Raw genomic sequence first — 15,617 nt, 5'->3', positions numbered from 1 at the left:
CTCATGAAATAGCATGAATTCATACATGGTTGATTAAATCAAAGGAAACATGAAAATCTACCTAATTGGCTTGCTTGTAGCTCAAGAAAGTGCATAATTCTAATGAAAACAAAAGAAAAAGACTAGTTAAAATAGGCTAAGATGACTTGTCATCACAACACCAAACTTAAAGCTTGCTTGTCCTCAAGCAAGAAATAGATTTATGCTCCAAGGTTCTTTCAATTAAGATGGATTGAGGAACACTTGTAAAGTGCAGTGAGTGAAGTGATCAAGTATCAGTGGGGTGAACTCTAAATCATATGCTCATGCAAGGGCTTCAGTGCTCACTAGTCCTTACATATTGGGAGTCGTAGGTCTTTAGGATTTTCATCCAAATGGTACCATGGAGATCTCTTTATATGTAATCACCTTGAAGCAGCTTATAGTTTCTGTGCTTTGGCCTCGACTCTAAGTATCATGTCTCAAAGCGGCTCTTTAGATAAGCTTTCAATCAATACTCCTAAACCAGTTGGTTTTAAGGTATTAGGTGTTAAAGCACCCCTAAGGATTTACTTGCTCAAGCCTCTTTCCTTGACACACTTCAACCACAAGCATTTACTAGGATAACAACTCTTTGAGTTTTTGTTTCTTTCTTTCTTTTTTTGCCTAGTAATTGATGCTCAGAGCCTTGGGCCATGTTCTTTTTGCTGTTGTATTTTCTTTATTTTCTTTTGTTTTGTTTGCTGTTTCTTGGATCAATAGATTTTTGAGAATCTCCACAATACTTCTTTGAACTTCATGTCCCGCCTATGAGCTCCCATGCAAGTTTTCACAAGCATGCAACCTCAATACATAATCATACAACTAGAACCACCACTTCTCCTAATCTTTTGCTTACCTCAAAATTGTTTAATTCCTCAATCATTCTTTTCAAAGAACTTTCATGTGATGCATTCTTGAAAATTGAGTGCAAACGAGTTTTGAAGATAAGAATGTTGTGAATGATCAAACATCTTGCTTATTGAATTATAAAGAAAAACTATGCTATGTATGCAGGCAGGGGTATATAAAAAAACTATACTATGTAGACAGGCAGGGCAAATAAGGATACAATCCAACTTGCAATAGCAGCAATATTTGATGTAAACAATCACTTAACAATACAACCTGTTGGAGTTCACTTGCTTTCCTTCTCATCACCATTGCTGGCCTTTATGTTCATCTTTTGTTTCTTTGGTTGATGATTCTTAATCCCTCCAAAGGCTTGTATGATGCTCTGCAATGATATTGAAAGTTGCTTGTTCTCCAAGCACTTGGAAACAATGGTTAGTCTGGCTGATTTATTTATGGGCTTTTGAACTTACTTTGGTGTGAGAACACCAAACTTAGTACCTTGCCAGTGATTCTTGCATCAAATTAACCATGTGTAATAACTTTTTTTCTTTTCTTCTTCTTTTTTAAAAGCAATAAAACTGAAAACTAGGAAACAGCAGAATAGTTAACTAGTTCATCCAACATGCTTGAAGCCAGCATTATGCAGAAAGTGAGAATGTGTTTTATAATGGGATTTTGGTGAAACACCAAACTTAGAATCCTGCATTCTCCTTTAGATTGTTTTGGTGTGCAACACCAAACTTAGCTTCTTGCATTATAGATAAAACTAATTAACCTTTTTATTAAAATAGTTATGAACAGAAAACTACCTCAGGTTGGGTTGCCTCCCAACAAGCGCTCTTTTATTGTCACTAGCTTGACATCCTCTGTGCTTGCTTAGTTCAGATTCTGGGCTTCTTTCTCCTTGTCCCCTTGTCCTCCTAAGTGAGGCTTTGCTTTGTGATGCTCATCCTGGATGAGTGATTCTTTTCCTTTAGCCCTTTTCTCACTCATTTCTGTGAGATTCTTAGCTAGTTGTTCCATTTGCTTCTCAATTCTCCCGAGTGAGGCCTCCTGGTGTTTGCTTATCATCCCTTGATGTGTCATCATTTTCTCTATTAAGATCTCCAAATTGGTGATCCTGTGATAGTGTTGTGAAAGTTGTTGGTTGTGAGGTATCTGAGGTTGGAAGGGTGGGCAGTGTGGTTTTTGCAAATTTGGGAAATGGTTGTTGTAGTTGAAGATCCTTGGTTCCTGATGTTGAGGTTCCCTCATTCTTAGATACGAATGTGGTTTCCATGGTGGGAACTGTGCATTCACTGTAGTGGAGTGGAAAAAATCAAGTTGTCTAGCCATTGACTCCAATTGTTGCTGAGTTTGCTGATGTAGCTGTTTGCTTTGATTCATGACTGCCTTCATTCCTTCAAGATTCATTGTATCTTTCTCTGAAATTGCATTCTGTGGTGTCTCAAAGGAGTGTTGGTTGTTGGTTCTCTTGTCATTGAACCTTGCAATTCCTTGACCAGTTGCTGTTGCTTCGAGTAAGTCATCTGAGAAGTGATCCACCGCTCTTCTTGTTTCTGGGGTTAATCCTTTATAGAATGCTTGGAAAGCCACTTTGTCATTTGCTTTCTTGTATCTTTCCCATGCTTTGAGCAATGGTTCTTCCTCTCCTTGCATGAATGGATGTGTTCCCTCTTTCATCTTGATGTTTTGTTGGGATGTAGAGAATTTGGCTAGAAATTTGGCAACCAGACCATCCCAACTAGTGATACTTCCCTGGGGAAGAGTTTCAAGCCATTGTGCTGCCTCATCCTTTAGTGAGAAAGGGAATAGCAAGAGCTTATAGACATCATGATTGACAACATCACAGATCCTCAGAAAAATAGATAGATGCTGTTCAGGATCCTCCAATGGATTTCCACCATAAGAACAATTGTTCTCTATTAGTGTAATGAGTTGCGGCTTCATGTTGGGATGTTCTTCTTTCTCAGAAACTCCATCCTCAATGATATCCTTTCCTCTGGATGCTCTTCTTTCCTGTGACATATGAATCAATCAATAGAAAACACAGTGATTCTCTTGAAAATTGAGTGTAGCCGGTTGAGACAAAACTTCAAACAGTTAGTGGGTTAGTCAAAATTTAAAGAAAAAGTGCTTGATCTAGATCACCACCTCACTTAATCATTGTCAATCTAATCATTCCCCGGCAACGGCGCCAAAAACTTGATGAGTATTTTGGTGAAAAATAAATTTCTCCCAAAATACACAAATCTAACCGGCAAGTGCACCGGGTCGTATCACGTAATAAAAACTCACGGGAGTGAGGTCGATCCCACAGGGATTGAAGGATTGAGCAATTTTAGCTTAGTGGTTAATTTAGTCAAGCGAATCAAGATTTGGTTGAGTGTTTTGTGATTTGCAGAAATTAAATTGCATGGAAGTAAAGAGAACAGGGAATTAAAGTGCTGAATCTTAAAGAACAAGAAATTAAATGGCAGAAACTTAGAGTGCAAGAAATGTAAATTGCGGAATCTTAAAGTGCAAGAAATATAAATGGCTCGAAATGTAAAGGGGATTGGGAGTTGGATTTGCAGAAATTAAACAAAGAAAAGTAACTTGCATCAAACAAAAGAGTAAAAGAAGGTTTGGGTTGAATCGGATCTTGAAGCAGTAAAGTAAATAAACATTAAAAGCAAGAAACAAAATGTAAATTGGGAATTTAGATCTCAGGACCCAGAGACTAGAAAACCAAGTCTAGATCTCAATGCCTTCCTAGATCCAACAAGAACAATTGCAAAGGAAATTGTAAATTGCAAGGAAAGTAGATGAGAAGCAAGTAACAGAAACAGAAACTCAATTGCAGTAAATAAACAGAGAGATCCAAGGATGAGATTGAAACAGAATTTCTTCAAATCTCCAACCCAAGATCCAAGACAACTGTAATTAAAATTGAAAGCAATAAAACTAAGAGGAAGAGAAGTGAATTCTCCTTCCCCAAGACTAAGAAATTAAAGATCACTCAATATCCAAAGCTCTCCGAAAACTATTATGAAAATTCCAAAAGAAAGCCCTCCGAAGAACTTGAATTCTATCCTATTTATACACTTTCTTCAAATGATCTTCAAGCCTTGAGTTGGGCCTTTGCTCTTGGTGGAATTGGGTTGAAAGAGGCCTTGGTTGATTGCTCTTGAAGTTTGGAGAAGAACCAAAGTGAACCAATTGAACCGGGTTGGAGTTTTGCAAAAGTTGGACCAAAAGTTTGAGCAAAAGTTAGGGGGCTAACTTTTGCCCAAACTTTTCATATCAGCAGCTATATCCATCTGATACCAACGTTGGTGCCAAAGTTAGGGGTCTAACTTTGGCCCTAACGTTGGCCTTACCTTGTGCACTTGTGGCGCCAACGTTAGCCACCAAGTTAGGGGCTAACGTTGGCGCAAACTTTTGCTCCTCCCCTTGTGATTTTCATGTGCCAACGTTAGCCACCAAGTTAGGGGGCTAACGTTGGCGCAAACTTTTGGTGCCCAGGGAGGTTTTCTTCATGCCAACGTTAGCCTCAAAGTTAGGGGCTAACGTTGGCGCAAACTTTTGGTGCCCAGGGGTGATTTTCATGTGCCAACGTTAGCCTCCAAGTTAGGGGTCTAACGTTGGCGCAAACTTTTGGTACCCAGGGAGTGATTTTCATCATGCCAACGTTAGCCTCCAAGTTAGGGGCTAACGTTGGGGCTAACTTTTCACCCAAAAGTTTGTGCAAAAGTTTGAGGCTAACTTTAGGTCCAGCTTTTTGCTTCCTGGTTCAATTTCACTTATTCCATTGTCTTCTCTTTACTCCTAGCTATTCCTTCTTGCTTCAACCTTTCTCCAAGCTTTCTTCACCTATCATTAATCAACCAAACATATCAAAGCTATGCTTGAAATCATGAGATATTCATTCTTTCATAATATGTGACAATTATAGTATAAAACCTCATGAAATAGCGTGAATTCATACATGGTTGATTAAATCAAAGGAAACATGAAAATCTACCTAATTGGCTTGCTTGTAGCTCAAGAAAGTGCATAATTCTAATGAAAACAAAAGAAAAAGACTAGTTAAAATAGGCTAAGATGACTTGTCATCAATGCCCTGGCATCACATACCTTAAATAACATTAATAAGGGAAATTATAATCTAACATGAAGAGTTTATAAACTAGATTGGAAGAATAAATAAAAATAAAGAACCTAGGATTGAGCGTCACTCCTAAAACTAAGAGAAGTCCTAAATCCTAAGGGAGAGAGGAGAGAACCTCTCTCAAAACTAGATCTAAATCATGGAAAGTAACTAAATTGGCGAGCTTCCTCTGAATGGATGTGTTCCCACACTTTATAGCCTCTGGTCTATGCCTTCTGGACTCGGATTGGGCCAAAAAGGGCTTCAGAAATTGCTGGAAGCATTTTCTATAATTTCTGGTGCGTGGCCTCTGTCACGCGGTTGCGTCATTCGGAGCTTTCCTTGTCACGCGGTCGCGTCAGTCATGCGACCGCGTCATGTGTGTTCTGCTTAAGGCGCACAGTCGCGTCAGTCATGTGGCCGCGTCGCTGCTTCTTTGCGCTTGGCATGCGTCCGCGTCGCCCATGCGATCGCGTGGATGCCAGTTTCTTCAGAAGCTGCGTTTTGTGCTTTCCTTCCATTTTTGTATGTTTTCTTTCCATCCTTTAAGTCATTCCTACCTTAGAAGATCTGAAAACTACTCAACACACTAATCACGGTATGGAATGGAATTAAAGGTGATTAAAATAATTAATTTAAAAGCATAGGAAACATGTTTTTAACATACATCACATAATAAGGAAGGAAAAGTAAAACCATGCAATTAACATGAATGTGGTTTTGTGAAAAACAAGCATATATAATAGTAGATTAAAAGAAATCTTAAAAATAATACACAATGCCATACGGGCGTTTTCACAAACACATAGCGTGCATGGTAAATAAGCTATTTGAAAGTATTAAATTGAACATGCAAGCAACCCTTTAAAAAGTAAAATATAATTGTCAAACAATTTTAATAATCCAAAAATATATAAAAATAATGACACAAATAAATTTCTAACACCAATGAAAATAATGCAATGAATGAAAGTATGCAAATAAATTAAATAAAATAGAATGAGAGGGAAAGAGGATGAGAAGAAGAAAAAGAAAGTGAGAAAGGAGAGAAAAGGAAGAAATTAGGATTAGAAAAGAAAAGATAAGAAAATTGGCACTAATCTAAATAGGTTGTGCGACGCTGGCGACGCGGTCGCGCGGGTGACGCGGTCTTGATAAGTGTCCAATCCCTCTGGGCTAGGTGGGAGATCCAATACTCTCTGAATGGCCCCTTCGGAGACAGGGACTTGCTTTTGACAAACATAGACAAACTCCATGGTACGCGAGTGGAAGTTGGAGTAGAATTCTACTAACCATGATAGATTAGCCTCCCATGGCTGCCTCCTTAAGAATCCCCACTGTCTCTTTTCAATGCGGGACTCCACAAAATCAACAAAGTGTGTTGAAAGAATGAGTAGGTGCTCATTATTGTAGTTTTTCTCAGCCAGGATAGGGAACATCTGCTCACAGTAACGGTTAGTGAACCATGCAGAGTCCCTAGCAGGAAATGCCTTTTCTGCCTCATTAACTTTGATTATCCGCTTTACCAGCTTCGTGGGTGGTTTAACTCCTCTAGTAGGTTGCGCCTTAGCCGCCGCTCTTTTAGTACCTTGCCTTGACGGTGTCTTGTCAGTAGCCTTCTCTTTTCCTTTCTTGGTACCCATCCTATGGAAGAAAGAAAGAGGAAGAATATTAAATATAGATAGCTAAAAACCGGAAGGAAGAAATTCCAAGTGATAATAAATGCCAAAGAAAAGATAATAGCTTACTTACATCGTAGCTACAACATGTAGGTAAGACATCAATTAAGATTATGAAGGCATGTTGTAAAAATTAGATGCAAGAGGGTTTAAGGCATGCAAGTAAGAGGCATCAGAGGCATAGCTCAAGCATCAATATCAATAATAATTATTACATGGAAGAAAATAATGAGCACTTGAATGTTGACAATTAATGACTAATATACTCAACTCACATGGAATTCAAAGGTTGTGAAAAAGAGGCATTAAAGTAGTAAGAATAAAATAGAAAAGATATCAAAATACCATGTTGGCTTTTTCACAAACACTTGGTGTTCAATATAAAAGTAAGTATTAGAGCAATTAATGCATGCAAATATGAGAGCCAAAATAGAATGTCAATTGTCAAATTACTCATCATAAAACCCATAAGCTCAAATATAGCAAAGTAATCACCCAAATAAAGCTCCAACACCAACATAAAAATCAAGATAAAAGAATGAGAAAGAAGGTATAAATAACTAAGCTAATTAAAAATAAATAAAATTAACAAATGCAATAAATAAAGGAAGAAAGAAATAGTAAGAGAAAGGAAGAAGAGAAACCTTAAGAAGAAAGTGAAAATAGGATGTTGAGTGGAAGTAAGAATGAAAGAAGAGGAGTGAGAATAGAAGAGGAAAAGAAAAGGAAATTGTAGTTGCTGGCGTTGGTGGTCTCCGGTGGTGGTTGAAGAAGGGAAGAAGAAAGGAGTAAGAAGTGGGAAGAGGAAAAGAATAGAAAGGGAAGAAGGAAGAATTAGGATTGAATGAGAATTAGGATTGGAAGGGGGGAGAAAATTGAGACTGGCGGCGCGCTGAACAAGTGATGCGGCGCATGCGACACGCACGCGTACCCCACGCGTACGCGTGGGTAGGTGATGCGAGTGAAACCGTCGGTTAAGAATTCCTTCTCGGTAAAGGAGAAATATCCTCGTTGCAAGTATAGCTCTCAACCAATGATAATGAGAATTATTGTGTGTCGGTCTAGAATTTCTCTAATAGAAAGAAGAACTTCGTTGTAAGCATAGCTCCAAACCAATAAACAATTCTCACATCAAAAATTTGGTTTAATTAACCGAAGTATTGAAACCTCGGGTTGTCTCACAAGGAATTTCAATGAAGTGTTTAATTATTTGCTATGAAGATGCAAGGGGGGTTTAATTTGGAAATTGACAAGAAAATGTAAATGACCAGAACTTAAATGCTAAGAACTTAATAAAATAAAGGAAAAGAACTCTTGGCTAGACATAGGTAATTGAGATCACCATCCTTGTCTACCTACCAAATATTGATAATTATGAGGGACCAACCAATTAAGTCTACCTCCAAAAGCTTTAAGTACGTAATATCTACTCCTAAGCTTGAGGTACGTCAAATAGGCTTGATCACATCAACCCATCAGTCGCAACCTATCTACTAATTAGATTAGTAGTGGGTTAGTGTCAATGGGTATCAAATTGATCACCAAGGGTTCTCAAATCACCAATAACTCAAGGTCACTCAATCCCCTTAGCCTAGGCCAAGAGTAAAGAAAATTACCCAAAAACTAGTGGAAACATTTTATCAAACACCTAGTGTGCATGGAAAATAAACATCATAAAATGTAAGAATTAACAAAATCCATAACTATCATAAGCAAGAAATCAATAATAGCAAGCAAGATCAACATAAAAGAAACATAGAAACATGAAATTGCATTAAAAAGAAATTAAATCCAACAATGGTTCGTCAACATTAAAGAGAGAAAAATAAGAAATGACAAGTAAAACTAGAAGAACAAAGATGTAATAACAAGAAATTAGAAGGGAAGACTAAATCAAAACAAGAATTGAAAATTGGATTTAAGAAAATTAAACCTAAACTACCCTAAATTCTAGAGAGAAGGGAGAGCATCTCTCTCTAAAATTCTAACCTACAACATGGTAAAAACTCAACTACGACTACTTGGTTCATTTCCCCTTCAATCCTTGGGTTCAATAGCATCAAAAATGAGTTGGATTAGGCCCAAAATGAGCTAGAAATCACTGGCCACATTTTCTTCAAAATTAAATGACCCACACTGATCCACCGACGCGTACGCGTGACCGCGCACGTATCTCTAGACGCCAGACAACTATGGCAAAATTTATATCATTTTGAAGCCCCAGATGTTAGCTTTCCAACGCAACTGGAATCACCTCATTTGGACCTCTGTAGCTCAAGTTATGATCGATTGAGTGCGAAGAGATCAGGATTAACAGCTTTACGATTCCTTCATTTCTTCATGAGTTCTCCCACTTTGCATGCTTTTCCTTCATTCCTTCAATCCAATCTTTGCTTTCTAAACCTGAAATTACTTAACAAACATATCAAGGCATCGAATGGAATTAAAATTGGCAAATTTAAAGCCTAAAAAGCATGTTTTCACATTTAAGTACAAATTTAGGGAGAATTACAAAACCATGCTATTTCATTGAATAAATGTGAGAAAAGTTGATAAAATCCTCCAAATTAAACACAAGATAAACCACAAAATTGGGGTTTATCAAACCTCCCCACACTTAAACCAAGCATGTCCTCATGCTAAGAATAAAGAAGGACAAGAACAAGGGTACGAACATTTATTCGATGCAAAGAAACTATATACAACCTATCTGAATGAATGCAACTAAATGCAAAATGATTCTATCTACTTGGTTAAAAATGAATCAATCTCCAAGAACATATATAAGTAAGTAGGGAAAAGGTCATATGACGACTCATAAACTCTACCAATTTAAATATCAAAATGAAGTTCAAATAGACTTGCAAGAAGAAAGCTCATGATAGCCGGGAACAAGGAATTGAGTAACGAACCCTCACCGGTAGTGTATCCGCTCTAGTCGCTCAAGTGTATAGGGCCGATTTACTCAATTCTCTTCTACTCATACTTTCTAAGATTTGTTTTTCATCTAACAATCAACAATTATTCAATGCATGCATACCTTTATCATGAGGACTTATTCGTTGGTTGTAATGGGGCTAGGGTAAAGGTAAGGATGCATATGGTCAAATGAGCTTGAAATTTGAATCTTTGATTAACCTAAGCTCTCACCGAATAACTTATAACAACCTATACAATTCTAATACAATGCCTAGCTACCAATGATTCCCACTTTTTTTCACATACTCATGCATTCTCTTTAATTCATATTCCATATGCATTGTTATTGTTACTTTACTTTGGGGCATTTTTGTCCCCTTTTTATTTCATTTTTTTTATATTTTTTTTCTTTTATTATTTTTTTTCTATATTCTATATATTCTTTTTTCACATTTTTTTTCACAACAAAGTACATACAAACGTATCAATGCATATGGATTTACATATTCAATGCATAAGCACGTACCCAATCCCATGTTTTTTAACAAAAATACAAAATATACTTTTACCTCAACCAATGTCCCAAGTTTTCCATACCCAATTGATACACACCCTCACTAGCCTAAGCTAATCAAAGATCCAAATTAAGGGACATTTATTATTTTTCACTTAGGGATAGTGATGTGCTAAAAATTAAGAACAAAAGGGATTAAATAGGCTCAAAATTGGCTAACAATGATTGATGAAAGGTAGCCTATTTGGGTAAGTGAGCTAAATGAAATGATGGCCTCAATCATATAAATGCATGTATACATGGAACAATGGACATATAAAATCAAACAAATCAAAGATTACAATCATAGAAAGAGAACAATACACACAAGAATGGAAAATAAGTGGTTATAAAATGTAACCACACAATTGGGCTCAAAACTCACATGCTTGTGTTCTTAGCTCAAAAACTGAGCAGCGTCTATGGTCTTAGAAGCATAAGCAATTATATAAGGGTCTTTACCTTCGCGCTGAGCCAACGCCACTCCTACCACATAGTTGGAGGCTGATAGGCAAAAACTGTCTCTCAACAATTTCCTTCCGGCAAGTGCACCAGATTGTCGTCAAGTAAAAACTCACAAAAGAGTAAGGTCGAATCCCACAGGGATTGGTAGATCGATCAATTATAATTGAAGAAGTTTACTAGTTGAGCTAAATCAAAATTGAATTGGGAATTGCAGAAAGTAAATTGGCGGGAAACTTAAATTGCAAGAAATTAAAGAAGCTGGAAATTAAATTGCAGGGAATTAAATTGCAAAAGCTTAAAATGCAAGAAATTAAATGGGAATGGGTAATTAGCATGAAATTAAAGAGCAGAAGGTAAATAGAATGGCTAGATCAGAGAATGGGGAGTTCATTGGGTTCAGGAGATATATAATTCTCCGCATCAAATTCATCTTTGTCTCTTCTGGAATCAATGTATTCATTGATCTCCTTGGCAATCTTAAGTGATTGGATCCCAATTCCTTGACTCACAAATCTCCCTAAGCATGAACAATTGTCCAATTCCTTGATTAAAGTTCTCATGGGAAGAGATTAAGTTTGGTCACTGATTATACCACACAAATTCATAGATCAAAGTGTTGGTAGGATTACATGTCACTATATCCATCCAAACCCCAATCTAGCATGATCTCCTCATTCCTCTTCCAAGGTTCCAAGGAGATCCAATAATGAATAGCTTCTTTCCCAACATAACTATTCAATTAGATGAAGACTGAAAACTTTCTAGTAAAATCAAGAGAAAAGAAAGAAGAAGATGAATGAAAACTACTATTGATCCATTGAATTACACAGAGCTCCCTAACCCAATGAAAGAGGTTAGTTGTTCATAGCTCAATTCAATTTACATAGAAGAAGAGTGCATGAAAATTAAAGCCTAGCTAGAAAGTAAAAAAAAAAAAAAGAAAATACATAAAACTAAAAAAGGAAAAAAGTGCAGAAGAGAAATAACAGAATTCTGAACTCCCAGAGCCCCTCAGGGCCTCTCAGAGAGCTCCTCTAATCTTCAACAATTCTTCTATTTATAAACATCTTTTCATCTTCAATTGGATCAAGTATTTGGATGTGGGCCTTGGCCTTGATTGAAGCAATGAGGAATGATTCTTAGTGATGGGAATTGGCAACTAACTTTCATATTCTGTATAAGTGCAATTTGGAATTGAATTGGCTTTAACGTTGGTTATCACGTTTGAGGGCAAACGTTGGGCCAAACGTCCTTTGAAAATTCAGTTCTAGTTTGCTGTAATTGGTGTTTGACTCAACGTTGGAGGGCCAACGTTTTGCTATTCATGCTTACGCGTGACCTACGCGTACGTGTGAATAGTCAAATTTTCCATTTCACGCGTGCCGTACGCGTGCGCGTGGTTGGGCTGAAAAAGTATGTTCACGCATACGCGTCATTGAAGCGTACGCGTCGATGCAAAATTCCCAACTCCCATTTCTGAAATCTTATTGCGGACGTTGGAGGCTAACGTTTGAGGCAATGTTGGACTCCAACGTTCGCATATCCATGCGTGCGCGTCACCTACGCGTACGCGTGGATGCCAAATTCTCAAGTTCCAAACTGAATGTTGCACATCAAGCCCTGGGGACGTTACTTTGTCCTCTTGTCAATGTTTCAAATTTCATGCCCACTATAGACTATTATATATGGTTGGAAATCTCTGAATGTCAGCTTTCTAACCCAACTGGAATCACCTCAATTGGACATCTGCAACTCAAGTTATGCTCCTTTGAAGGGGACAGGGATGCTGGCGTAAGTGTGCAACGTTGGAGGCAACGTTGGCACACCAACGTTTGCACCAACATTGGGAACATTGCCAGATTCGGAAGCCCAAACGTGCTGTTCACCCCATACTATTATATATTGTTGGAAACCCCTGAATGTCTTCTTTCCAATGCCGTTGGAAGTGCATCATTTGGAGCTCCGCAGCTTGAGTTATACTTCATCGAAGGTGCAGAGGTCAGCTGGCCTTACTACAGGTTGGTACCATGTTCGTTTATGCACTTTTAAGGGCAGTTTTCTCCCTTAATTTTAGTGTCCACCATGTAGTGCCATATACGCTTGGAAATCGCTCGACCCCTACTTTCCAATGCTTTTGGAATCACTTCATTTGGAGCTCTATAGCTCAAGGTATTCTTGTTGGAAGTATACCCCTTCAGGCTGTGGGGAGCAACGTTTCCAGCAACGTTGGAGCACCAACTTTGCCTCCAACGTTGCTTCCCTTTGCTTACTTTCATGGCTTTCTTGTTGCTTCTTTGCCTTTCCTATTCTTAGCTTCTTCTTACCTATCATCAACCAAACAAAATGTATCAAAGTATTGCCTTAATCACAAGATAATTCATCATTCATGGCATCAAACAATTCTTTGCATAAATCTCATGACAATACACAAAATTAGCAATGTTTGATCGAATCAAGACAAGCATGAATTTCTCATCCAAATACTTACTTATTGCCTAAGAAATGCTTGAAACTACTCTAAAACAAACTAAAAATGGCTTGTGAAACTAGCCAAGATGCCCTGGCATCAGAGGCGTCACACATTATCTCAAATGGCTGACTCCAGTCGGGCCCTCTCACAATAGGATCTTGAGTCAAGGCAATCTTCAACTTGTCAAATGCTTCCATGCAGTCCTCACTCAGCTCAAACTCGACATCCTTCTGCAGTAGTCGGAATAAAGGCAATGCTACCTTACTGAAGTCCTTCATAAATCGCCGGTAAAACCCTGCATGACCAAGAAATGAACAGACTTCCCTCACGGAGGAAAGGTAAGGTAAACCAGAAATAACATCTACCTTTGCTGGATCAACTGAAATACCAGTATTAGAAATAACATGTCCTAGAACAATACCTTGTTTTACCATAAAATGACATTTTTCAAAATTCAGTACAAGGTTTGAACTAACACATCTTTCTAATACTGTAGCTAAACTATCCAAGCAAAGGTCAAAAGAACCACCATACATGCTAAAGTCATCCATAAAAACTTCCACGTAGCTCTCAAGAAGATCTGAGAAAATACTCATCATGCATCTTTGAAACGTTGCTGGTGCATTACATAAGCCAAAGGGCATTGTCTTATATGCATACGTTCCAAAGGGACATGTAAAAGTAGTTTTCTCTTGATCTTCAGGAGCTATATGAATTTGGAAATAGCCAGTGTAACCATCTAGAAAACAGTAGTGTGATTTACCTGACAGGCGATCAAGCATTTGATCGATGAACGGTAACGGGTAGTGATCCTTGTGAGTAGCCTGGTTGAGGTGCCTATAGTCAATGCACACCCTCCAGGAGTTTTGAACCCTTGTGGCCATTCTCATTCTTCTCTGTTGTGATGCCAGACTTCTTGGGAACCACCTGTACTGGGCTGACTGATGAGCGGATAATTTATACGCTTTTTGGCATTGTTTTTAGGTAGTTTTTAGTATAATTTAGTTAGTTTTTACTATGTTTTTATTAGTTTTTAAATAAAAATCACATTTCTAGACTTTACCATGAGTTTGTGTGTTTTTCTGTGATTTTAGATATTTTCTGGCTGAAATTGAGGGACTTGAGCAAAAATCTGATTTAGAGGCTGAAAAAGGACTGCAGATGCTGTTGGATTCTGACCTCCCTACACTCGAAATGGATTTTCTGGAGCTAAAGAAGCCCGATTGGCGCGCTATCAATTGCGTTGGAAAGTAAACATCCAGGGCTTTCCAGAAATATCTAATAGTCCATACTTTGCCCGAGTTTTGACGACACAAACTGGCGTTCAAACGCCAACTTCCTGCCCTATTCTAAAGTTAAACGCTAGAAACAGGTTGCAAACCAGAGTTAAATGCCAGAAATAGGCTACAACCTGGCATTTAACTCCAAAAAGAGTCTCTACACATGAAAGCTCAATGCTCAGCCCAAGCACACACCAAGTGGGCCCGAAAATGGATTTCTACATCATTTACTTATCTTATGTAACCCTAGCTACTAGTTTAGTATAAAAACTACTTTTAGTGATTTATTTTATATCTCTGGTTAGTCTTTGAATAATTTTATGTTCAGAGATCATGTTTAGTAGGCTGGCCATTCGGCCATGCCTGGACCTTCATCACTTATGTATTTTCAATGGTAGAGTTTCTACACACCATAGATTAAGGTATGGAGCTCTGCTGTTCCTCATGAATTAATGCAAAGTACTATTGTTTTCTTATTCAATTCAAGCTTATTCCTATTCTAAGATATTCTCTTACACTTCAACCATGATGAATATGATGATCCGTGACACTCATCACTATTCTCAACCTATGAACGCGGCCTGACAACCACTTTCGTTCTACCTTGGATTGAGCGTTTATCTCTTAGCCTCCATTCCAAAAGATCGGAGTCTTCGTGGTATAAGCTAGAATTATTGGCGGCCATTCTTGAGATCCGGAAAGTCTAAATCTTGTCTGTGGTATTCCGAGTAGGATCTGGGAAGGGATGACTGTGACGAGCTTCAAACTCGCGAGTGTTGGGCGTAGTGATAGATGCAAAAGGATCATTGGATCCTATTCCAACATGATCGAGAACCGACAGATGACAGCGCATTTGGACCATTTTCACTGAGAGGACGGGAAGTAGCCATTGACAACGATGATGCCCAACATACAGCTTGCCATGGAAAGGAGTATGAATGATTGGATGAAGGTAGTAGAAAAGCAGAGGTTCAGAAGGAACAAAGCATCTCCATACGCTTATCTGAAATTCTCACCAATGAATTACATAAGTATCTCTATCTTATTTTTTGTTATTTATATTTTAATTATCAAAATCCCATAACCATTTGAATCTGCCTGACTGAGATTTGCAAGATGACCATAGCTTGCTTCAAGCAGACAATCTCTGTGGGATCGACCCTTACTCACGTAAGGTTTATTACTTGGACGACCCAGTGCACTGATGCCAGGGCATTTTGGCCAGTTTTACTGGCCTTTTCTTTAC

The sequence above is a fragment of the Arachis hypogaea genome, chromosome 20 (assembly GCF_003086295.3).
Source record: "Arachis hypogaea cultivar Tifrunner chromosome 20, arahy.Tifrunner.gnm2.J5K5, whole genome shotgun sequence".
Classification (NCBI taxonomy): domain Eukaryota; kingdom Viridiplantae; phylum Streptophyta; class Magnoliopsida; order Fabales; family Fabaceae; genus Arachis; species Arachis hypogaea.
This window is presented reverse-complemented; position numbering follows the sequence as displayed.